The following is a 24,357-nucleotide window of genomic DNA, read 5'->3' on the forward strand; positions in this document are numbered from 1 at the left end:
AAATGTACAGCGTAAAAATAGAAGCCCCCAAAACTTACAAAATAGTGTTTTTTCATCAATTTTGTCGCACATTGATTTTTTTTCCCGTTTCACCGTAGATTTTTGGGTAAAATGACTAATGTCATTACAAAGTAGAATTAGTGACGCAAAAATTAAGCCATTATATATAATTTTAGGTGAAAATTTTTAAGAGTTATGATTTTTTAAAGTTAAGGAGGAAAAATTGAAAATGAAAAAACGGAAAAAGCCCGGGTCCTTAAGGGGTTAAGGAAGTCATATTGTGCAAAACATGAACACTGCTGTGTACCACTGGTTAGGCGGCTCACGTCTTCATATGTTTTCTGGATGGGGACTTGACTAGCCTGCTGATGTATACAGAAGCTAATTGTTATAATGCAATGTCAGAATTTTCAGATGTCCTTGAGCAAAAAACATTCACTAAGGAGTCCTCCACCGATCACCGTCATATACAGGATCTGACTGTCTTGCTTCTGTTGGCAGATCAGTGGAAATTCAACTTAATGAGCTTGTCAGGAGGCAGAATGTGAAGAAGCGAAGATTCTTGAAGACAAGGGACTATTCACCTTTTCATTATATAGATCAATTTTTATGTACATTTATATTTTTCACACTGTGCAATATATATATATAATCTTTTTATTCATATTGGTTCCTGTATTAGTTTGGACACATATAGGAAGCAATGGCGGCTCTTTTCTAGAAAACAAATTCTACAAATTGCGTTGCTGTTAAAGTAAAGCAATGAGGTTGAGATAACCTTGTGAATATGCCATAGAACATTCAAACTGTGCAAATGTCTGTCTGGCCACTGATACTTATGATTACCGCTCTAAACCAGCACTTTTTTGTGGGATCTGCACTATAAAGAGAAATATTGCAATGGCAAAATGACCTGCACTATAGTGTAGATCAGTGGTCTTCAACCTGCGGACCTCCAGATGTAGCAAAACTACAACTCCCAGCATGTCCGGACAGCCGTTGGCTGTCCGGGCATGCTGGGAGTTGTAGTTTTGCAACATCTGGAGGTCAGCAGGCTGGAGACCACTGGTGTAGATTATAGTACTGTATCCTATACCATTAGGGCCACTTCCTTTTCCTTAAAGGGGTTATCCAGGAAAATATTTTTTTTTATATATCAACTGGCTCCAGAAAGTTAAACAGATTTGTAAATTACTTCTATTAAAAAAACGTAATCCTTTCAGTACTTATGAGCTTCTGAAGTTAAGGTTGTTCTTTTCTGTCTAAGTGCTCTCTGATGACACGTGTCTTGGGAACCTCCCCTAGCAAATCCCCATAGAAAACCTCTTCTAACCTGGGCGTTTCCCGAGTCACGTGTCATCAGAGAGCACTTAGACAGAAAAGAACAACCTTAACTTCAGAAGCTCATAAGTACTGAAAGGATTAAGATTTTTTTTAATAGAAGTAATTTACAAATCTGTTTAACTTTCTGGAGCCAGCTGATATATAAAAAAAATTTTTTTTCCTGGATAACCCCTTTAAAGGAAAACTGTCACATATTTTCTCCTGCACTATCCACAGGTATTGGTGGATAGTGCGGGAGACGCTAATTAAAACGAGCCCTACCTTGGTCTGATCTGCGTCGCCGTTCGCCCGCAATTGTAGTTTTAATCTGTGTATATGCTGCTGTAACTGGCAAAGGCGGTGCTTCTGCGGGCTAACGGACACTGACGTCAGCGCCGCTCATGAATATTCATCACTCCTGTTCTCCCTCTCTTCGCCGCTCCTAACCAGAGGGAGGGATGAATATTCATGAGCGGCGCTGACGTCAGTGTCAGTTAACCCGCAGAAGCCCCGCCTTTGCCAGTTACAGCCGGATATACACAGAGATTAAAACTACAAGTGCGGGCGAACGACGGCACGGATCAGACCAAGGTAGGGCTCGTTTTAATCAGCGTCTCCCGCACTATCCACCAGTACATGTGTTTGAGTTGATACTAATAGATGCATTCCCTGTTTAACATTTTCTAGTACAAGTTTTAGAATTAAGATTAGAGAATAATTACTACTGGGCAATGCCACTGACTTTTGTGTGTACTTTTCAGTAAACTATAATATTTCTGCCAGTTGTATTCAGCGCTACAGTAGGTTAATTTGGGCATGGTTTTGGTTTGAGTCCATGCTATACTACTTAAGCCACAGAATAAGCTCTGGCTTCTTTTAGTCTCATTTTGTTATGTACGATGTTCTTGACCGGATGAACTGGACCATTGTTTTGACCTTACATTGCCTCTCGTGCATGGAATGATTGTATTGGGTGCACACACCCTCTTCTGAACGCAATGTGTTAAAGTATGCAATATTGAGCTTTATTTATGATTACTTTGCATTGCTTCACCGAGTAAATCTATAGATGACACTGATGGTAACTAAGGAGGTTGCAAAACACATTTGTTGTTGTTTCTTGCTAATCCCCTAGTTTAGACTGGTCCTTTTCTTTTATTCTTCAGCAGATGGGTGTGAGTGGAGATGCGTAATACTGGCTGTAATGCCCGCAAGGCTGAAAATGAATGGTTGCTACGCAGACCTTTCGGAAATGTAGCTTTGGCCTGTGTATGAGAGTCCGTGTTATGCTATTATTAGATTGATTTCTTTTTTTATTAATTATAATAATAATATTTAAGAGAGGTCTTTACAGACTACACATATTCACCAGAGTCAGGATATTGATCAGCTACAGTCTAAATCTTTCGTACTTCTATGGGTTATCCAAGAATAGAAAAAACGGCACCATGTGTAGTATTGCAACGTGACTCCATTCACTTCATCAATGAAACTAAGCTGCAATACCACACACAACCTGAGGACTGGTGTGGTGCTGTTCTTGAAAGAAATCATCTCTGGATAACCCCCTTTAGATTGCAGTTTGAAAATAAAAGGAGTAGTCTATCTTACAGCTGGCTTCACATGGATCTATTACTGCTACATTCTGGCCTGACCACATATCCAGCGACTCGAGGGAGGAGTCTAAAGAGAATATGTCATCATTTGCCTTTGATCGAGAAATCTTCTGTTTTTTTTAACCCCTCAAGGACGCAGCCCTTTTTCGCAATTCTGACCACCGTCACTTTAAGCATTAATAACTCCAAAACGCTTTTACCAATTATTCTGATTCTGAGATAGTTTTTTCGTGACACATTCTACTTTATTTTTATTGGTAAATTTTCGGCGTTACTTGGATCCTTTTTTGGTGAAAAATCACAAAATTTCATGAAAGTTTAGAAAATTTAGCATTTTTCTAACTTTGAAGCTCTCTACTTGTAAGGAAAATGTATATTCCAAATAAATTTTATTTTTATTCACAAATACAATATGTCCACTTTCTGTTGGCATCATAAAATGGACATATTTTTACTTTTTGAAAAAAATTAGAGGGCTTCAAAGTAGAGCAGCAATTTTCAAACATTTCATGAAAATTGCTAAATCTGAAGGGACAGATGTTACAGAACTACAACTCCCAGCATGCCTGGGCAGTCGAGGCATGCTGAGAGTTATAGTTTGGCAACATCTGGAGGGCTACCGTTTGGGCACCACTGTAACAGTGGTCTCCAAACTGTGACCCTCCAGATGTTGCAAAACTACAACTCCCATGCATGCTGGGAGTTGCAGTTCGGCCTTCCTAGTGGTTGCCACAGTAAAGATCGCTTTACTTTCACTTTCATTCGCCGGTCTCCATCTTCTCCCCCCCCCCCCCCCGTTCTGCCTGACATCCAGGGGTGGGCAGAATGGGGGGTTTCCATGGCAACCCCCTGTCCTGCGCTGCCATTGGTCAGAACTAAGTTCTGACTAATGGCAGGGGATAGGAGGAGATCGCAGCACTGCGACCTCGCTCCTATCCTGCAGGATGATTGGGGGTGTCACTGACAACTCCGATCATCCCTATTTTCCAGGTGATCGGGTCACCAGAGACGGAATAGCAGAAAATCGCATGTCTCAATTGACATGCGATTTTCTGCGATCGCCGACATGGATGGTCTCAGGAATGATTCCAGCAGGCATTCTGGTCCCGTCTCCAACTGGCTAGCGGCGGGGACCGGCATTCCCTCGGGCGTATGCATATGCCCTAAGTCCTGAACAGGTTAAAGGGGTACCCCGCTGCTCAGCGTTTGGAGCAAACTGTTCCAAACGCTGGAGCCGGTGTCGAGAGCTCGTGACGTCATAGCCCCGCCCCCTTATGTCACGCCCAGCCCCCTCAATGCAAGTCTAAAGGAGGGGGGGCGTGACAGCCATCACGCTACCTCCCATAGACTTGCATTGAGGGGGTGTGGCGTGATGTCATGAGGGGGTGGAGCTATGACGTCAGAAGCTCCCGACTCCCCTTAGGCTAGGTTCAGACTACAGAATCTCCGGGTAGAAAATTTCCGCCCGGACATTCCGACGTATTCCGGCTGAATCAGTCTGCGCTAGGACCGCGCGGACACTGCAGTCTCCAATAGACTGCAATGTGTTTTGCGCGGATTTCCGCCTGAAGAAAGAGCAACGCCATTCTTTAAGCGGAAATTTCCAAGCAAATTTTCCGTTCACAAATTCCGCTTCACAAATTCCGAAGTGTGAATTTGTGAACAGAAAACTATTCACTATACAGTACATTTTAGCAAGCGGAATTTCCGCCTGCAATTCTGCTTTGAAATTGCAGGCGGAAATTCCGTAGTCTGAACCTAGCCTTAAAGCTCCCTATGTGCCACCACTGGTTCAGCATCGATTGCACTTTCTTCATTCATTGTCATAGCTGGAAGCTGTATACTGATGATATATGAGGTTTTATAGCATGATAGCAGCATATTTATTGGAGCTTGTGTCACCGTAACACTCCTTGGAACTAAGAAGACATATGCCTTGGTTTAAATGTAAGCCTCTATAGTGATTTGCAGCACAAAAAGAGAAACACAACCGCACATCCACCCTTATGCAGTTTCCTGCTAATTAAAAATGCCTGGGCCAAATGGGTGGGGCGGATTAATTAGCAGGAAACTGCCTAAGGGTTTCCTCCTACCATTCTCCCAGCCCTCTGGCAGTGAGCACATGGTAGGTTTCATACTGGTGTGGTTCTCTGTGGCGGCCATTGTTTCTGTGATGCTTTGTCTGTGGGGTGGAGTGGCCCGGAGCCAGGGGTTTGGTCGGGCAGTAGTGGGGCTGCCTGGCCACTGGGTCGCTCCCCCCATTGGGCATGGGGTCTCGGAGGCAGTGGTCGCCGCCGGACGCTACGCCAGTGTCAGGTTATGGACCCACTCTAACGAGGTGGCCTTGACGTGGCGAGTGGTCTTGTACTTTTTGATCAAAATGTAAACTAACAACCTGTTAGAATTTGAAATTATGCTGAGAAGCAAGTAGATCAAAATACAAATGGTGGATGTGCGGCTGTGTTTCTTTTTGTGGTTAGTAATTTATGTGGTTACCAGATATATTCTCTTAATAAAGAATGGAAGACATTATTACGTAAAATGTTATGAATAACAGTTAGATGGTCTGCGATTTCAGATGCCCTTACAATGTCAGTTACTATCCCAATGTAGTATTTATCCTTTACGAATAGCCCATTCGTGAAGATGGTTGCTGTGTCCTGGAAAGCAGCATAGGAACAACATGGACCAATCACTAGCTGCTCACAGGAGACGTACATTAGTGTTTGCTGTGACAGGCCAGCTCATTACTATGCTGAGGATCAATGCTCTTCCAAGGTCTGGAGGTAAGCTCTCGCAGTACGAACACCATAGACTGGTAAGCATTTGTTCCATGTTCCTCTTCTCCCCCTTTTCACGCCTGATGATTCCAGTCTACAAACTACTATAAAGTCAGCTCTGCATCATTTATCTTGCATGCCTGGATATTTTTACAATAGTGTTCAAAGTGTGAAAACTAGAATGCAGCTTAATGATAAGTTCTACAAGGTGAATCCTCACAAAAAAGAAAATCCTCAAACATGCCTGCATGAGTGCAGCTGCACAAGGCTCACTGGCAGCAAAAACATAGTGGGGTGGCAATTTTATGGCAGCCTGGATTTCTTTGGCCTGTAGCATGTGGCATTAAAAAATGCTAATCCATCTACCGTATATACTCGAGTGTCATCATCCACACCCCCGTCATTAACACCCCTGTCATCATCACCGCCTGTCAATCCCTTCATCAGTGGTCTTCAACCTGTGGACCTCCAGATGTTGCAAAACTACAACTCCCAGCATGCCTAGCCATCGGCTGTCTGGGCATCCTGGGAGTTGTAGTTCTGAAACATCTGGAGGTCCGCAGGTTGAAGACCACTGTGGCCTTCATCATCCAGACCCCCCTTTAGTTTTCTACTCACCTCCCCTTGGTGGGAAGGAAGGGTGACCTGGCCCAGGCCATCTATGCTGCAGGGACCGTCCAGGGGCGGGAGGGTTAGTCGTTCCGGGCTGTACATCTTCACCGGAAGGCCCTATTCTCCGCTCCGGGCTGGCCCCCGGACTAGTGACGTTGCCTTGACGAAGACACACAGAGACGTTCATGCGCAGGGACATCACGGACGTCTGCTGCGCACGGACGTCCCTGTGCGTCGTCAAGGCAACGTCTCTAGTCCGGGGCCGGCCTGGAGCGGAGAAGAGGGCCAGCCCGGAACGACTAACCCTCCCCACCGGATGGTCCCTGCAGCATAGATGGCCCGGACCAGCTCACCCTTCCTTCCCACCGAGGGGAGGTGAGTAGAAAACTAAAGGGGGGTCTGGATGAAGACGAAGGCCGCAGTGGTCTTCAACCTGCGGACCTCCAGATGTTTCAAAACTACAACTCCCAGCATGCCCGACAGCCGATGGCTGTCCGGGCATGCTGGGAGTTGTAGTTTTGCAACATCTGAAGGTCCGCAGGTTGAAGACCACTGAGAAGGGATTGACAGGCGGAGAGTTCACTCGAGTATAAGCCGAGAGGCGTTTTCAGCACGAAAAATCATGCTGAAAAACACTGCTTATACTCGAGTACGGTAATCTGTAACTGGATGGAAATGAGATGGGGGAATCCCACCAGAGACACCACCATTTTATTGTTGGAGAATCAAGGCATATTAAGTGTTGTTCTATATTGTATGGACAGTTTACCGGTAGTTCCATTAATGGTCACATGGATCTATGACCTGGACAGAAATACAGTACATTGTGTATTAACAATGGTAAAATATAATTTAGTCCATTTTTGTGAAACAGTGATACAGGCGATTCTATTTCTAGAACTGTATGTACAAGCAAATAACACTGACTTGTGATGTCTATCTCATTTTACTAACTTGTTTGCATTGTCTACATATTGTAAGCCAGCACATCTGTTGACGTCACATCCCTAAATGCCAGTGTATGGGTGCACCACTAAAAAATAGTGATGTACTTCTTGGAGTAACATTTCACCATGTGTAGCTGGCCGGCTTCCCATAACTCAGACTCATTAATAAAAAATAAAAAAAAAGTTTGTCTATAAATTCTAGGCTAATGAATCACTGGGTCTGCCCATGAAAGCTATGTTTTGTGACTCATATCGGTTATCAATCTGTTGTGAATAAACATAGAAAATGTTTCTCTGTTGCTGTATTGCACCCAGGCTGTTGCGTTGAACTATATCGGTAAAGTTAATAGGTATAACCCTTGCTCTCTGTAGCCTCAGGAGTATACAGTTTTGCAGTATATATGTCTTTCCATGAAGGGTGGCATACTCTTTATAATCCTATATACATGTATACTATTCCGGTGTGTTTTTCCAAAATAATGTGCGGCCATTCAGGAACATCATTCAAATAGCAAATTGCTCAGATGTAGATTCCACCCTAAATCTGCCCCTTATTACTTTGACCACACTTCTGAAGCCTACCTTTATAGCAGTACTATGCTCTCAGCTAGCTACTAAGACCTAGTGACAGATGTGCCAGTCTTGCCATTGTAAGGCTGCATTCACACTACGTTTTGTACATACGGGTGCCGGATCCGGCGGGGGGGCGGGGCAAACCGGGCGCTCCCGTACTGGGCGCTCCCGTGACTCCATTTACTTTAATGACCCGACCGGAGTCAAACAGTGACTCCGGTTGGCTCGGTTTTGACCCGTATGCAGTTTTGGACTGGACCTAAAACCGTAGTATACTACGGTTTTAGGTCTGGTCAGGAAACCGCATACGGGTCAAAACTGAGCCAACCGGAGTCACCATTTGACTCTGGTCGGGTCATTAAAGTAAATGGAGTCATGGGCTGATCCGGCCAGGGTACGGGAGCGTCCGGTTTGCCCCTCCCCCTGCCGGATCCGGCACCCGTATGTACAAAACGTGGTGTGAATGCACCCTAAGAGAAGCGCTACAGAAATGTATTTGACAAAAGTGAAGTATGAAAGATAAAGCTACACTATTGAGGTACTTACGGTCAGTGGAGTTGGTTAATTTCAGTGACAGCATTCTTCTGAATATTGGTTACTTAACAGATTACATCACTACACGCCGACTGTGTGACTGGCTCCTTGTGATGGGATAAGCTGCCTCCTAGTGATTACTGGGTTGGCCTTCTGTCTTTGTTACATGGTCACACATGTAATGAAAGGTAAAGACTTTAAGATATTTTTTAGCTGGACGAGTACACCGTTTTGGTAACGTTATGCTCTCTTCTGCTAGGATCCAGAACCTTTTATGATTAATATAAATTGTTCAGGTCCTTTTTATTAATGCAGATATTGTGGTTCTTTTATTGGGTTTTTACTGAGTTTTTTTATTTTAAGATGTTTACACTAGGTATATTCTCACTTGTTCAAAATGTTTAATATAATACAACAAATTAGGGCTGCATGATATTCCGCAATCGAATCGTGATAATTGTGGATTGTGATATAGCGATTTGGCCCTTTGCAAAATTTTGCCATATCTGTGAGGAGAAATATTGGGCTGCACGCTGGAGACGCCGGGCCGCGCGCACGGGAGCGACAATAAGGTAAAACAAACATGGAGACGGCAACTGTAGTATGCTCAGCTCCAGTGCGGCCCAGCCCCTCCATTGTACGTTTCACTATGTTTCCTCCCACCACGACCTGCCGACGTATGAATATGGCGCAGCCATTCGGCGGGTGTATGAAGAGAGCTCAGAAGCTGAGCGCTCTCATACTGGCTAATGCCGAAATCACTGATCCGGGTGATGTCCGACATTAACCCTTTAGACACCACAATTAAAGTTGATTGCGGCATCAAAAATGTCAAAAACAATCTTCGGTAGTTCAGTGGAGCTGATTGGGACACCCGCTGCAAAACCTGCGGGGTCCTGTTCAGCTGAGAGGATGAGCGGGGGTTCCCTACCTGCCTCCGGCTCGCCCAATCGGCACTCCAATAATGGTGGGCACCGATAACACTGATCAATGCTGTGCTATAGCATAACATTGATCAGTGTCTGCAAGAATTACAAGTAGTAGTAGTAGTAGAGGGGCTTATTACCTTTTGCTTTTTACAATTCATTTTTTTTTTTTTATACAATTTTTTAGTCCCCATAGGGCAGTGTTTTCAAACAGTGTGCCTCCAGCCGTTGCAGAACTACAACTCCCAGCATGCCCGGACAGCTTTTGGAGTTGGGCATGCTGGGAGCTGTAGTTTTGCAACAGGTGAAGGCACACTGTTTGGAAAACACTGCCCTATGGAGACTAAAAAATTGTATTAAAAAAAAAAATGAATTGTAAAAAGCAAAGGTAATAAGCCCCTCCCCTAATAAGTTTACATCCCACCTCCCTTTTCCCATTTTTAAAATAAAATAATGATAAACCTAAACATATTTGGTATCACCCCGTGCGTAAATTCCCAAACTATGAAAATATAACTGTTATAAAACTGCATGGTCAATGGCATGAATGTAAGAAAAAATACCAAAATACCAGGATTGCTAATTTTTGGTCACTTCATATACCAGAATTTTTTTTATAAAAAGTGATCAAAAAGTCCTATCAAAACAAAAAGGAACCGATAAAAACTACAGATCACGGCACAAAAATTGAGCCCTTATACAGCCCCGTATATGAAAAAAAGAGAAGGTAATAGGGGTCAGCGGAGGGCACTTTTAGGCATACTAATTGTTTTTTTTACATAAAGATCAAATTTTTAGGTAGTATATTAAAACAAAATAAAGAGAATCTGAAATTTTTACCAAGAAGTGCACTGTGTAGAATAAAACGCTCCCCTAGTGCTCCTTCCCACGCGGCTGCGCAGCACCATAGAGCAATGCAACGCCGGAGAGTATGCAGACTATGCCAATACCAAAACAGGACCTATGGATGGAGGGTACATTTTTACCAATGTCTATTTACAATTGATCACAGAGTGATCACTAATACCCTAAATTTACCATCCAATAATAATTAGTGGAAACATAAAATGTAACTTTTATTATGCCAAAAAGATTAAAAACCTCAGCAGTTGGGTCACAACTACAATATCTCAATATTTTTCCAATTGATATGCATGTCACTGCATGCCATAAGACAGTACACTATAGACTATTGTTGCAGTCCGCAACTAATAGATTGGAGATCAGATGGACCCTACTGGTGATTGTTTAAAAACTGTAACACATCTATTAGTTACGGACTGCAACAATAGGACAGTGTTTCTCCGAAAATAGGACCGGGTCTTATATTACTTTAAGCCACAAAAAACACACTAGGGCCTATTTTCAGGGTAGGGCTTACTTATTTACAGTACGGTATGCACATTAAACAACATGGCGGTTCCACGGTATTTACACCCCCCCCCCCCCCCCTCAAGTATCATGTGATGGGCGCAGCTCTGAAGCCCAACGTCCCTCCCCCCCGCCGGTTTATCAGCCCAGCACCCCACATCGGGGTAATAATCGTTTGTCACCCGCAAGCGCAGCTTCTCTTCCCCCCCCCCCCCCAAATAATGATCGGCCGCTGCGCTGTATCTTTTCCTGTGCCCGGGCTGCAAATAGGGTATTACAAAACAAACTTTAACTTACCGTACCTTCGTCCTTCGTTCCCCCGTTGCTAAGGCACCGGCCTCATGTTCCCTCCGCTGTTATCGCTGCTTTCTGGTGTTAGGACGTCACAGAGCCTTCAGCCTATCACCGGCCGCAGCGATGTCCCGCCTCAGCCGATGATGGGCTGAGCCGACTGTCATGTGAGAAGCCGGCCGGCTTCTTACATCACAGTGAGCTCAGCCTATCATCGGCAGAGGCGGGACATCGCTGCGGCCGGTGATAGGCTGAAGGCTCTGCGACGTCCCAACGCCAGGAAGCAGCGATAACAGCGGAGGACAGTGAGGCCGGTTCCTTAGCAACGGGGGAACGGAGGACGAAGGGAAGTTTAAGTTTGTTTTTTAATATTTGCAGCCCGGGCATTGTCTAGGTCAGTGGTCTTCAACCTGCGGACCTGCAGCTGTTGCAAAACTACAACTCCCAGCATGCCCGGACAGCCGTTGGCTGTCCGGGCATGCTTGGAGTTGTAGTTTTGCAACATCTGGAGGTCCGCAGGTTGAAGACCACTGGCCTAGGTCTTATTTTCAGGGTAGGGCTTATATTGCAGCCCACCCCGAGAATACAGCTAGGGCCTATTTTTGGGGTTGGGTGTATTTTCGGGGAAACACGGTAGTATATAGTGTACTGTCTTATGGCATGCAGTGACATGCATATCAATTGGAAAAAAATAAAAAGTAAAATTTTACGTTTCCACTAATTTATTATTGGATTGTAAATTTAGGGTATTAGTGATTACTGTGATTAATTGTAAACAGACTATGCCAGGCACATGAAATGAGGAGGCGGAATTAAGCTAATTCTCCACATCCGGTCCCCCCCATTTTTTGTTCAGTCACTACATGAAATTAAGTTGGGGGGAGGGGGTGTTGGCTTTATGAAAAAAGATGAAATAAGGGGATTGGATTGGAACTGGGGGAGATTTTAACATTTGTTTATTATATCGCAATCTCATATCGAAATTGCAATATATAACTCCATAATCGCAATTGTACGTGCGGTTCTGCAGCTCATTTCCATTGAAATGAAAGAAGCCAAGTTGTAATACCACACATAACCTGGGGACACATGTGGAGCTGTTTTTGAAAGAAATTAGCTCTCTTTTTCTATTCCTGAAAACCCTCTTTAAAGGGGTACTCCGCTGGAAAACATCAACTGATCCCAGAAAGTTAAACAGATTTTCAAATTACTTATATTTAAAACTCTTAATCCTTCCAGTACTTATTAGCTGCTGTATGCTACAGAGGAAGTTCTTTTCTTTGCCTTTCCTTTCTGTCTGACTACAGTGCTCTCTGCTGACACCTCTGGCCATGTCTGTAACTGTCCAGAGCAGGAGAGGTTTGCTATGGGGTTTTGCTCCTATTCTGGACAGTTCCTGACATGAACAGAGGTGTCAGAAGAGAGCACTTTGGTCAGACAGGAAAGAAATTCAGAAAGAAAAAAGAACTGATAAGTACTGGAAGTATTAAGATTTTTAAGAAGTAATTTACAAATCTGTTTAACTTTCTGGCACCAGTTGATATGAAAAGAATTGTTTTCCTCCGGAGTACCCCTTTTAAGAAGTAATCTTTATTCTATCATGTTATTTGAACCATATATGGTACACCATGAGGTGGGGCTAGCAGTAAAAGGTAATGCACTGGACATGATCTGACCTAAGGCCAGCCCTGAAAATATCTATCTGAAAATATTATTATTTGATTAAAGTTAGTAAATAGATTTTCATGTTGTGGAGTTGTCAAAGGATACTTTAATGATATATGGCTTTTTTAAGAATTTAGTTTGTGAAAAGCATGTCCCCTAAAGTATGATTACGAAGTATATGGATGAAGTTGATGCAGCAGCAACGCTGGAAATCACGTGTTTTATGAACCTTCTCTTGTGTCTTCTCTCCTGGCTCAACCTGTTTTTCATGCCAGCCCTGGCTATCACTTTTCTGCCTCACTGCTGTTCTCAGGTGCCGAACACTCCTGATCCTCTCTCCTATGAACAGATAAACCTTCTACTGTTGCTCATTCTCTGAAGTCCTGAAAATAACATAATGCACTCACATATTTATGTATTCAGTATTTAAAAATGGAACCACTGTGAAACAAATACACTGCTGTGCTACCTGAAATATGAAGTACTTACCGTACTTCATGGTTGTGACAACTTTCATCAGCTATAACTTTTAAAACTAATATTAAACTAATATTGTGTAGATCAGTGTTTCCCAACCAGTGTGCCTCCAGCTGTTGCAAAACTACAACTTCCAGCATTCCCGGACAGCCAAAGGCTGTCCGGGCATGCTGGGAGTTTTAGTTTTGCAACAGCTGGAGGCACACTGGTTGGGAAACACTGGTGTAGATCCTGTTGTGACATTGATACCATAGTGGTCCCCTATGGTATCCTTTTGTCACCACATCCCACAGATGCTCTATAAGATTGAGATCTGGGAAATCTGTAGAATAAGGAAACATCTTAAATTCTGTCTTATGTTCCATGATGCCAGGACCCAAGGCTTCTTTGCAAAACACTCCCCAGAACCTCATACTGCCTGCGCTGGCCTGCCTTCTTCCCATACTGTATCCTAATGCCATCCCTTCTCAGGTAAGCAGTGTACTCTGACCTGTACACATAATGAGAAAATCTGACCAGGTCACCACCTTCCATTGCTCTATGGATGGTCCAGTTGTATTGCTTACATGCCCATTGTAGGTGCTTTTGGCAGTGGACAAGGATCACCATTTGCGCTCTAACTGGTCTGTGTATTCAGAACCCAATATGCAGAAATCTGACACATTTCTATACTAGCATTAAAGAGAATGGCCCTGACTTTTTTTTAAAAGGGTGTAAGAAGAAAAACTGTCTGGTTTATCCCACTCCAACCAATCACAGCTCTGCTATCCTATCCTAACGAGCTATGGTAAAGTGAAATGCTTTTTTTTCTCACACGTTTTTAATAAATCAGGGCCAATGTGTCATCTAAAAATGACCTTAAATGACATTAAATCAAGTTTTTCCATTTTAAGTAGTAAATGACCTATTGCTTAAAAAGTACCTGTCACCAAATAAACATTTCTAAATTAACTCAGGCTGTTCTACTCCACCCTTAAAAAAATAAATAAATAAATAAATTCAGAGCTTTAGGCTAGGACTCCACTAAGATTTTTCCCTGCGTTTTGGCAAACACACAAAAAGTCCTTTCAAAACAAAAATGGTACGGATAAAAACTACAGATCATGTAGTCATTTATTTTTATTTTTTTTTAAGAGAGGAACTGTGGTCACTAATACAAAAATAAAAAAAAAGTGACTGTAACCTTTTACATAGCTTGGGGGGGGGGGGGGGGTCTGATCACATAGCTTTTTATAGCATGTTGATCGGTCCCCTTGTTTCTGAGATCAAGGGCTTTGTAGCCCCTCTGATGATTGAAGTAATGCGTTAGAGGGACAGAAACCGTGATTATAATATGGCCTTTTGTGTATTGACTGTAAAAAGGGGAGGGGGGGCATATTCAATGTCCAGGGGCATTCAACATGCTATAAAGAGGTATATGAACAGTCCACCCTAAGCAATGTAAAGGTGACTTGTGACCAAGGGTCCTCTTTAACAATGTATAGTCTGGATACTTTTCTGAATAAACTTGTCTGGATCATTTTCATACACCTGCTGACACAACAAAGCTTATTAAAGCCAAATACTGTTTTTACTTTGCTTTGCTTCACCTGCAACTAAGGGGTTAATTACCCAAAGGCCCATTCCTCCTTGCCTGAATGAGAAGATATGTCCCTCCCTGCAGTGGCTGCTCCCCCTCATCAGTTTTGCACCTAGTCTTTGTATTGCAATCCCAGGCCCCTGGCCAAGAAATAATGTCTGCAACTTGACTCCTCCAAGTCTAAAATGTTCAGTGATTTCAGACTGTCCTCCTCCTGTGCTTCATCCTGTGATGGTTTTTTTGTCTTATTATTATTTATAAGTTACTATATTACTTGATATCCTTTAATGTTATCTTTGCTTTTATTTTTTTACTAAATCACACAGCATTTCCAACATGCAAACACGAAATACTCTTGTTGTTGTACTGTACATCGGTTCTGGAGGGTCAGTGCAATTTCTGTTTCACAACTTGGCTACAGGGCCTGAGAAACTGGGAAGACTTGGCTCTTGCTCCAAAGTTCCAGTGTCAACATTCTAACAAATGAAACTTCTTCAATCTGCTTAAATATGGGCATAAATAGCTTTTGCTTCTTTGAATTTGTAACTACTGCTTTTTTTATTTAGCTCTGTTCAGTGGCGCCTCCAGCATTCAAATTTAGGGGGGGCACATGGGGGGCCAGTGACAAAAGTGGGGGGGCAATTTTAAAATGTGTATATGTGTGTGTATATATATATATATATATATATATATATACACACACACAATGATTTTTTTTCCGTTTTTGCCATAGATTTTTGGGTAAATGACTGATGTCATTATAAAGTAGAATTGGTGGTGCAAAAAATAAGCCATCATATGGACTTTTAGGTGCAAAATTTAAAGGGTTATGATTTTTAAAAGGTAAGGAGGAAAAAACAAAAGTGCAAAAACGGAAAAACGCTCTGACCTTAAGGCGTTAAAACTTTTGGACACTACCATCAACTTTGATAGCGGCATCTAAAGTGTTAATGTCAGACATCAGCCTGATTGGTGATGTCTGGCATTAGCCGAGGGTTCTAGCTAATGATTTATACAACACAGTGGGAGCAGGCACTGTGCGTACACATACGCCGTGTGTCCTTAGGGCTCATTTACACGGACGGATCCTCAGCATATTTTACACTGTGGATCCCCCGACAATGGACCCTACAGTGCTGCCTCAATCTGTGCCTGCTCATAATGGCAATCCTCCGCTACGAGCAGACACGCTTTGATGTGTATACTCGCACACATCGCGGCTGCTCTCGGCTTAGCTCAGAGAGCAGGAGGAGCGGCCATGATGTGTGCGAGTATACACATCAAAGCATGTCTGCTCGTAGCGGAGGATTGCCGTTATAAGCAGGCACAGATGGAGGCAGCACTGTAGGGTCCATTGTCGGCGGATCCGCAGCGTAAAATACACTGTGGATCCATCCCTGAATGAGCCCTTAGGATACGCTCACACATACAGGATCTGCTGCATATTTTCTGCAGCTGATTTTGCTACCTATTGAAGCTAATGGGTTGCAAAATCAGCTGCACAAAATATGCAGCAGATCCTGTACATGTGAATGTACCCTTGAGGGGTTAATGAGGGGTTAATGTGTTCACATGTTGTCCTTCCAGAGGGGTCACTTTCCCTCCTCCAGTGTCCACAGGTCACCAACAGGTCACATTACCAGAACAATTTATGGAAAAATCACGGCAAAAATTGCGCTGTTTTACCGCGATTTACGAAAAATCGCGGTAAAAGCACGCAATTTTTGCCGCGATTTTTCCCAAAAATTGTTGTGATAATGTGGCCTGTTGGTGACCTGTGGACACTGGAGGAGGGATAGTGACCCCTCTGGACTGCTACCATACACAATACTCTGCCCCAGGATAGACTGCTGATCAGGGGGGAGAGAGGGAGGACACAGGACATCACTCACCTCACATGAAGCGGCTGCTCTGCTGTGTGACCTGTCAGCTCTCGGCCCGTCCTCTCCTGTGCTGGGGGGCGGAGCCATCAATGTATTGGGACATCCCTATTTATTTTAAATTGGGGGGGGGGGGGCACGGCCTGATCTAGGGGGGGCCATGGCCCCCTCTGGCCCCCCCCTAGCGACGCCACTGGCTCTGTTTAATATAACGTTTTGAGTGAGATTAGTAAAATAAATAACATTGTCTATCTCATGGCAATGGCACCTGTCGAGGGTGGAATGTATTGGGCAAGAAACTGAATATTGAGTTTTTAAAGTTGCACTGTTGAAAGCTGGAGGGATGGGCAAGTGTTAGGAATTGACAAGGGACAAACTGTGAGAGCTTGTTGAGTGGGGCAGAGCATCTGCAAAATGTTCGGTCTTCTGGTGTTTTTCTGTTATACAGTGGTATAACAGAAAACAGTTGTCCAGGTAAACCTAGTTAGAGAACTAAGGAAAGGGCTATGGTTGTCCAAGGCTTGTTGATACATGGGGAGTAAATGCTATGATGTCTTGTCTGATTTCACAGAACAGCCTCTAAAGCAAAAATTGTTAAAGATCTTAAAGCTGGTCATGTTAGAAAGTTGTCAAAACACACAAAGCATTGTAACTTGTTGCCCCCTGTCTGCACCCAAAAGTGCCCACAATGGGCACTTAAAGGGAAACTGGAATCTGGTTCACCCGCACTAAACCCAATACACAGGGTTATAGTACGGGTGGATTGGATTAAAATTATGTTTCATTTACCCGAACCAGATGCTGCCGTTTTGGAGATACATCTGGAATTAGCCTCTATTGCTAATATGAAAATGGCCATCTACTGTATGTGCAACGGAGCCTGGTCTTGTGATTTATATTTTCTTTTACATTATTTGGATGGCTCAGGATACACTATGGGACTGAGGCAAGCCAGCAGAGACAGTGTGATGCTTTGCGCAAATGTTCTGCTGGGAAACCTTGATCTTAATTTATGTAGATGTTACTATCAAACTAAACACTGTTGCAGACCAAGTATACTCCTTCATTACCGCTTAAGCAGCATATTTCATTTCACGCTGCACAATATCGTCTACAGCAGCGGGAAATACACTGCATATTCTCAGATGATCATACATACAGGGTTAGCCTGCAGCAGCCCACTGTTTTCAGTGAAGATTGGAGGCGGATTGGCCATCATGACTGTGCGCCCTGCTTCCAATCTTCACTGAAAATGCAGGGCTGCTGCCGGCTAACCAGGGGTCAAGTCCTGGGAAAAAAGTTTGGGAACTCACGTTAGATTTCCACTTAAAGGGGTACTAGATATCTTATACCCTATCCAAAGGATAGAGGATAAGATGTCTGATTCCGGGGGTCCCGTCACTGGGGACCCCCATGTTATCCCTGCTGCTCCCGGTGTTCGTTTAGAGTGTTGGGTGCAGCGACAAAGGTTCATGACTCACGGTCACGGACCCTCAATGCAAGTCTATGGGAGGCGGCGGGACGGCCGTCACGCCCCCTCCCATAGACTTTCATTGAGGGGGCATTACTGTGACGTCAAGAGCCTCTGCCCTGCATCACTAGTCATCCGGCATGGAGTGAAGTTCACTCCGTGCACCGGATGTCTGGGGTGCCGCAGCCGAGACCCCCGCGATCAGACATCTTATCCCCTATCCTATGGATAGGGGATAACATGTCTAGGGGCGGAGTAACCCCTTAAGGGGTAGTCCTGCAGGACTCCTGCTAATGGGAACTGCGTTCCTGCTGTGGAAAAAGTGCAGGAACTCCGTTCCCATGAGTTCCTGCAGGACTTGAGCCCTGCGGCTAACCCTGTGTGTATGATCATCTGAGAATACACAGCGTATTTCCTGCTGCGCAGTGTGAAATACGCTTCATAAGCGATACGTGGGACCGTACCCTATAACTATATTCCCGAATGCCAGTGGTCTCTCTTAGCAGGCTAATGTGCCCTCCCAAACTGTAAGCTTGTTTAGCAAGAGTTCAAGAAATAGACTTAGCTTCCAAAGTCGCCAGATCTCAGTCCATTTGAATATGCCATAATATCTGTGTTCACAAACACTGGAAGATAGAACATAAGAGTGAGTTGCATATCTTATTGAAGCTCCATGTGTCGTTCAGTACAGATTAACAAAGGCTTCAGTGACTTTCTGTGCTTTTCAGGAAGTCAGGAGGCCAGTGAGGGGTCCTCGGGCTGCAGTTTGCACTCACCCTTGTATATTTACAAGTATAGATCACAAGTGTACTTTAGCTCTGTACTTGATGGTTTTTTCCCCCTCCTCAAACAGGTCTGGACCCTAGCAGGAAGAATGAGTACAGTGTGCACTTGTGTAGCCTATCTACAAATAAGGACCCTGTGGTATCCAGGGGCAACAAGCTTTTATTGAAAAGCACACAGAAATCAGAAACATTTAGCTGTCAGTATATTCTATAAACAGGGTTATATCCTGTTAAAAAAGGACAAGCAGAGTTTTATTTTTTTTTTTATCCCCCATATATAAACCAAACATTCCCAAATCCTGGATCCAATAGTCTGGCAACTTCATTACATAACGATAAAACAGATATTTGCCCAGATCTAAGATTGTCAAATTTTCAGAATTAGCTTAGCCTTGAACATGATTATCGGTGGTCTGCTTATACAGGCTGCCTATATTTTTAGAGCACTGATCAGATGATATAGAGGCAGGTAAGAGCTTTGTTTTACTCTGAAACACTGTTGCATTTTTAGAGAAATCATAGTAAAGAGAATAGTCAGGAAAGTCAAGGGAGTTGACTCTCCGCTGGCTCTCGCCACATTGCTGTGCCTGATTGACTGTTCCCTTCTTATTGTTGTATTAAGGGTGAGTTCACACTACGGAAATCCACGAGCGGAATTCCGCGGTGTGAACATAACATTAGTGTTAATGGGTTTCCGCAAGACCCATTCACACTGCGGAATTTCTGCGGCGGACAATTCCGCTGCTGAAATTGTTCCGCGTAAAGAAAGAACATATTCATTCTTTGCGCAGATTCCGCAAGCACTGCATAGCCGTCAATGGTGACGGCTCAGTGCCCCGCGGCCCTAGCGCCGAAGTAACTTCGGCAGCGGCCGCCAGGTGGAATCTCCACTCGCGGAATTCAGCGAGCGGAGATTCCGTAGTGTGAACGCACCCTTAGGGACATATTTTAAGCAGGATAGGGATAATTTTACAGGGAGAACTGTTGACATTAGGGGTAGAGTCACGCATACCGCATCTGCAGCATAATATACATTGTTGGAAATTTGTTGCAGATTCACAGCAGATGTGTGACCCTTTCCTAAGACAGATTTATTCAAAATGATACATTGTTTAGCATGTCCTCGTTTTATGCTGCCTGTGGTTCCCTTTAAGATATTGGCGACTTTTTAAAGTAAGCTGTCACATCTGTGTGTGTGTATATACATGTGGTGTAGCAGTATTTTCGGCCTTTATATGACTTGTATTCTTCATTTATCAGCAGTCTTCACCCTCTGAAGACTGCCTCCCTAATCGGATTGTCTGAAGTACTAAAAGTTCAGTCAGTACCAGCAGTTTTTTTTTTTTTTTTTATAGTAGTCTCTCTCTCTCTCTCTCTCTCTCTCTCTCTCTCTCTCTCTCTCTCTCTCTCTCTCTCTCTCTCTCTCTCTCTCTCTCTCTCTCTCTCTCTCTCTCTCTCTCTCGACTTTTGTGAGCAGCAACTATATACTGACCCCTCAATAAGCTGATAATCTCTCTTTACTTAGACTGAAAAATATAGGCTCATTATGACATTTTTGCTATATACCTGAATAGACGGTCACATCCTACCTATTTGATGCAATGTGTTTTGTTGATGTATGTATTAGTAGACCGGTTCTGTGCTCTTATGCCCCATGATTAATTGGCATTTCCTGTTGGAATGTTATTGAAGGTGAGAATACCTACATGTCATTATACTCTGATACATATGCATTGATTTCAGAAGTAAACAACTACTGAGCACGTTTGTGTTCTATCTACTCATGCTGTTGTAATGACATACAGTATATAACCATAAGATGTATGCTCTATGTATTGCTCAGTTAATGCAAATTGCACATGACAGTATATTGATTCTATAAAATTGTATTTAGATTCATTAAGTGTATGTTTGTTTAAGCATATAGATGTTCATATAATGTCACTGCCAAATTATGGGCTTCTTCTCAACTTTGGTCCAGACTGTAGGGTGGGGCTTTCTCTCAAGTAAAGTCTTTACTGGAGGCGGTGCATCTCCTCTGGTGAGGTTCTCGCTGGGGGCAGGGCTTCCCCATAGGTCATTAAAATAATTTTTTTGCATATGATACAGCAGGTAAAATAAATTGCAATTTTCTCCCTTTTTATGTCTTTTTCATGGCCTTATAAATCTAGCCACTAGGGGTCTACCTTCAGTAGAACAGGGAGAGCGAGTGCTATTCACTGCCTATGGCCAGAGCGCACTTCCTGAGTTTGGACTCCTGCCAGTCCAGCAGGAGACCAAACCAAAGTTTTTTTTATTTTTACAGGGAGTAGATTACAAATTATTTTACCTGCTGTATCATATGCAAAAAAAATTATTTTATTTTATTATTTATGCAAAGGGACAAAACTATTGTAACATCTGCACACTAAGTTATGTATCCATTTTTAACAAAGGTTTATACACATTATACATTTATTGTGTGTGTGTGTGTGTGTGTGTATATATATATATATAATATAATATATATATATATATATATATATATATATATATATAATATATATATATATATAATATGTATATATGTATATATATATATATATATATATATATATATATATATATATAAATTTTTTATTTTTTATGGTCCCAAATGTGAAAAAAAATAAAACCTATCCTTACTTTCTAATTCAGTACTGATTCCCCCCTTCTCTCAATAGGCTTACCTATCTAGAACAAGGAATTTGAGCTTAGAAACGTTAGATATTTGGTGGGTACAACTGACTTACGTCTAATGTGTATGGGGACTTTTAAATCTAGTTTAAAGGGTCATTGTTTTATGTTAGTTCATACATTTTTCGTAAAGTCATTTAAATTTAAATGACACAGTAGCATAGCTCACAATGATATGTCAGAAATTTTTATTGCAGGGGGTCTGGGTGCGAACACCCACCCACTGATCGTTAGCATGAAGGGACAGAAGCACGTGGCTGCATGCATTGTACCCTTAAAGTAATGTTATACAGAATTACAATGTCTCTGGGATAATCAGCAATTCTGTATACTGCTCATTTTAGCTTTGCAGAGCAGTTATCAAGGGGCATGGCATGTGCAGCCATACGTTTCTTACCATTCATACTAGCTACTGATGGGGATCTCAAGATCCGGACCCCCACGGATGACATGTCAAATGATTTGTACACTTAAAAATTTTCTTAAAATGAAAACTTGCTTACATGTAACACTGAAGCCTTAATGCTTAGCTCATTGTTGGGAGTTGGAGGGACAGTGCAGGTGAAAAAACATTGGCAATGATGTTCATTACTATCCAAACAGAACTTGTGGTGTAGTTAGTTCAGCTGAATTTATGACAAGCAAATTGCAAGGGCCACGCTGGGAAATCAAAACATTGAAAAAAAAAAATACTTTTGCTAAGCTTTAGTTTTTATTTTATTTTTTCATTTTCTTTTAATTCTTTTAGGTCTTCATACTTCACTTAAAGCAGGGGAAAATTACTTAAATGTTTGCATCCATTTATCAATCCCATTCCTTTGTATATATGATTGATAACTAACAATCTGTCAAAAAAAAAAATAAAATAAAATAAAAAGTAACCATCTGGACCTTTTTTCATATCCATAGGATGTCGAATAGATGCAGTTCCCACCTCTGGGACCTCTGCCTATACCGAAGTTGAGTGTGCGCTAAAGTGAATATACACTGCTAATATTCCCTTCAAATACACTGCTCAAAAAATAAAGGGAACACTTAAACAATACAATGTAACTCCAAGTCAATCACACTTCTGTGAAATCACATTGGGGGAGATTTATAAAAGTCTGTGCAAAGGAAAAGTTGCCAAGTTGCCCATAGCAACCAATCAGATCGCTTCTTTCATTTTGCAGAGGCCTTGTTAAAAATGAAAGAAGCAATCTGATTGGTTGCTAAGGGCAACTGGGCAACATTTCCTCTGGACAGGTTTTGATAAATCTCCCCCATTGTCCACTCAGGAAGCAACACTGATTGACAATCAATTTCACATGCTGTTGTGCAAATGGAACAGACAACAGGTGGAAATTATGGGCAATTAGCAAGACACCCCCAATAAAGGAGTGGTTCTGCAGTTGGTGACCACAGACCACACTCAGTTCCTATGCTTCCTGGCTGATGGTTTGGTCACTTTTGAATGCTGGCGGTGCTTTCACTCTAGTGGTAGCATAAGACGGAGTCTACAACCCACACAAATGGCTCAGGTAGTGCAGCTCATCTAGGGTGGCACATCAATGCTAGCTGTGGCAAGAAGGTTTGCTTTGGCCAGTACATAAGATGTGGAGAAGGCCGTAGGAGGGCAACAACCCAGCAGCAGGCCCGCTACCTCAACCTTTGTGCAAGGAGGAGCAGGAGGAGCACTGCCAGAGCCCTGAAAAATGACCTCTAGCAGGCCACAAATGTGCATGTGTCCACTCACACTGTCAGAAACAGACTCCATGAAGGTGGTATGAGGGCCAGACGTCCACAGGTGGGGATTGTGCTTACAGCCCAACACCGTGTAGGATGTTTGCATTTGCCAGAGAACACTAAGATTGGCAAATTCTCCACTGTGCTCTTCACAGAGGAAAACAGGTTCACACTGAGCACGTGACAGACGTGACAGAGTCTGGAGACGCCTGCTGCCTGCAACATCCTCCAGCATGACCGGTTTGGTGGTGGGTCAGTAATGGTGTGGGATTTCTTTGGGGGGGCTGCACAGCCCTCCATGTGCTTTTCAGAGGTAGCCTGACTGCCATTAGGTATCGAGATAAGATCCTCAGACCCCCTGCGAGACCATATGCTGGTGCGGTTGGTGCTGGGTTCCTCTTAATGCAAGACAATGTGTTAGATGGAGGCTGGAGTGTGTCAGCAGTTCCTGCAAGAGGAAAGTATTGATGCTATGGACTGGCCCGCCTGTTCCCCAGACCTGAATCCGATTGAGCACATCTGGGACATCATGTTTTGATCCATCCACCAATGCCACGTTGCACCACAGACTGTCCAGGTCTGGGAGGACATCCCTCAGGAGACCATCCGCCACCTCATTGGGAGCATGCCCAGGCATTGTAGGGAGGTCATACGGGCACGTGGAGGCCATACACACTACCGAGCCTCATTTTGACTTGGTTTAAGGACATTACATCAAAGTTGGATCAGCCTGTAGTGTTGTTTTCCACTTTGATTTTGAGTGTGACTCCGTATTCAGACCTCCATGGGTTGATAAATATGATTTCCATTGATAATTGTTGTGTGATTTTGTTGTCAGCACATTCAACTATGTGAAGACGAAAGTATTTCATACGATTTAGTTCATTCATTCAGATCTAGAATGTATTATCTTAGTGTTCCCTTAATTTTTTTGAGCAGTGTATAATTGAGTCTGCAATGGAGGCCCTGATGCTAAGGTTATCAGAGCCTTAACTGATTTTTTTTTCCCACTGCATCCCCCTTCATGATGAGGATGCTCCCTTGTTGCTATTGGGACAGGAAACGGCAAGGTTTTAAAAGGCCCCTC

The 24,357-nt window shown here is 43.1% G+C and overlaps 1 protein-coding gene across 7 annotated transcripts in view; it reads left to right on the forward strand.

Annotated features, from left to right (window-relative positions):
- Nucleotides 1-24,357, forward strand: part of KIAA1671 (KIAA1671 ortholog) — a 235,563-nt gene that overhangs the window by 16,839 nt on the left and 194,367 nt on the right. The window contains exon 2 of one of the 7 annotated variants that reach the window (XM_056529036.1): nucleotides 13,489-13,586. The exons of the other annotated variants lie outside the window; for them this stretch is intronic. The gene's annotated coding sequence lies outside the window, so the exon portion shown is untranslated. The remainder of the gene's footprint in view (nucleotides 1-13,488; nucleotides 13,587-24,357) is intronic. 7 annotated transcript variants of the gene reach the window in all.

This window comes from Hyla sarda, chromosome 1, assembly GCF_029499605.1.
Source record: "Hyla sarda isolate aHylSar1 chromosome 1, aHylSar1.hap1, whole genome shotgun sequence".
Taxonomy (NCBI): Eukaryota; Metazoa; Chordata; class Amphibia; order Anura; family Hylidae; genus Hyla; species Hyla sarda.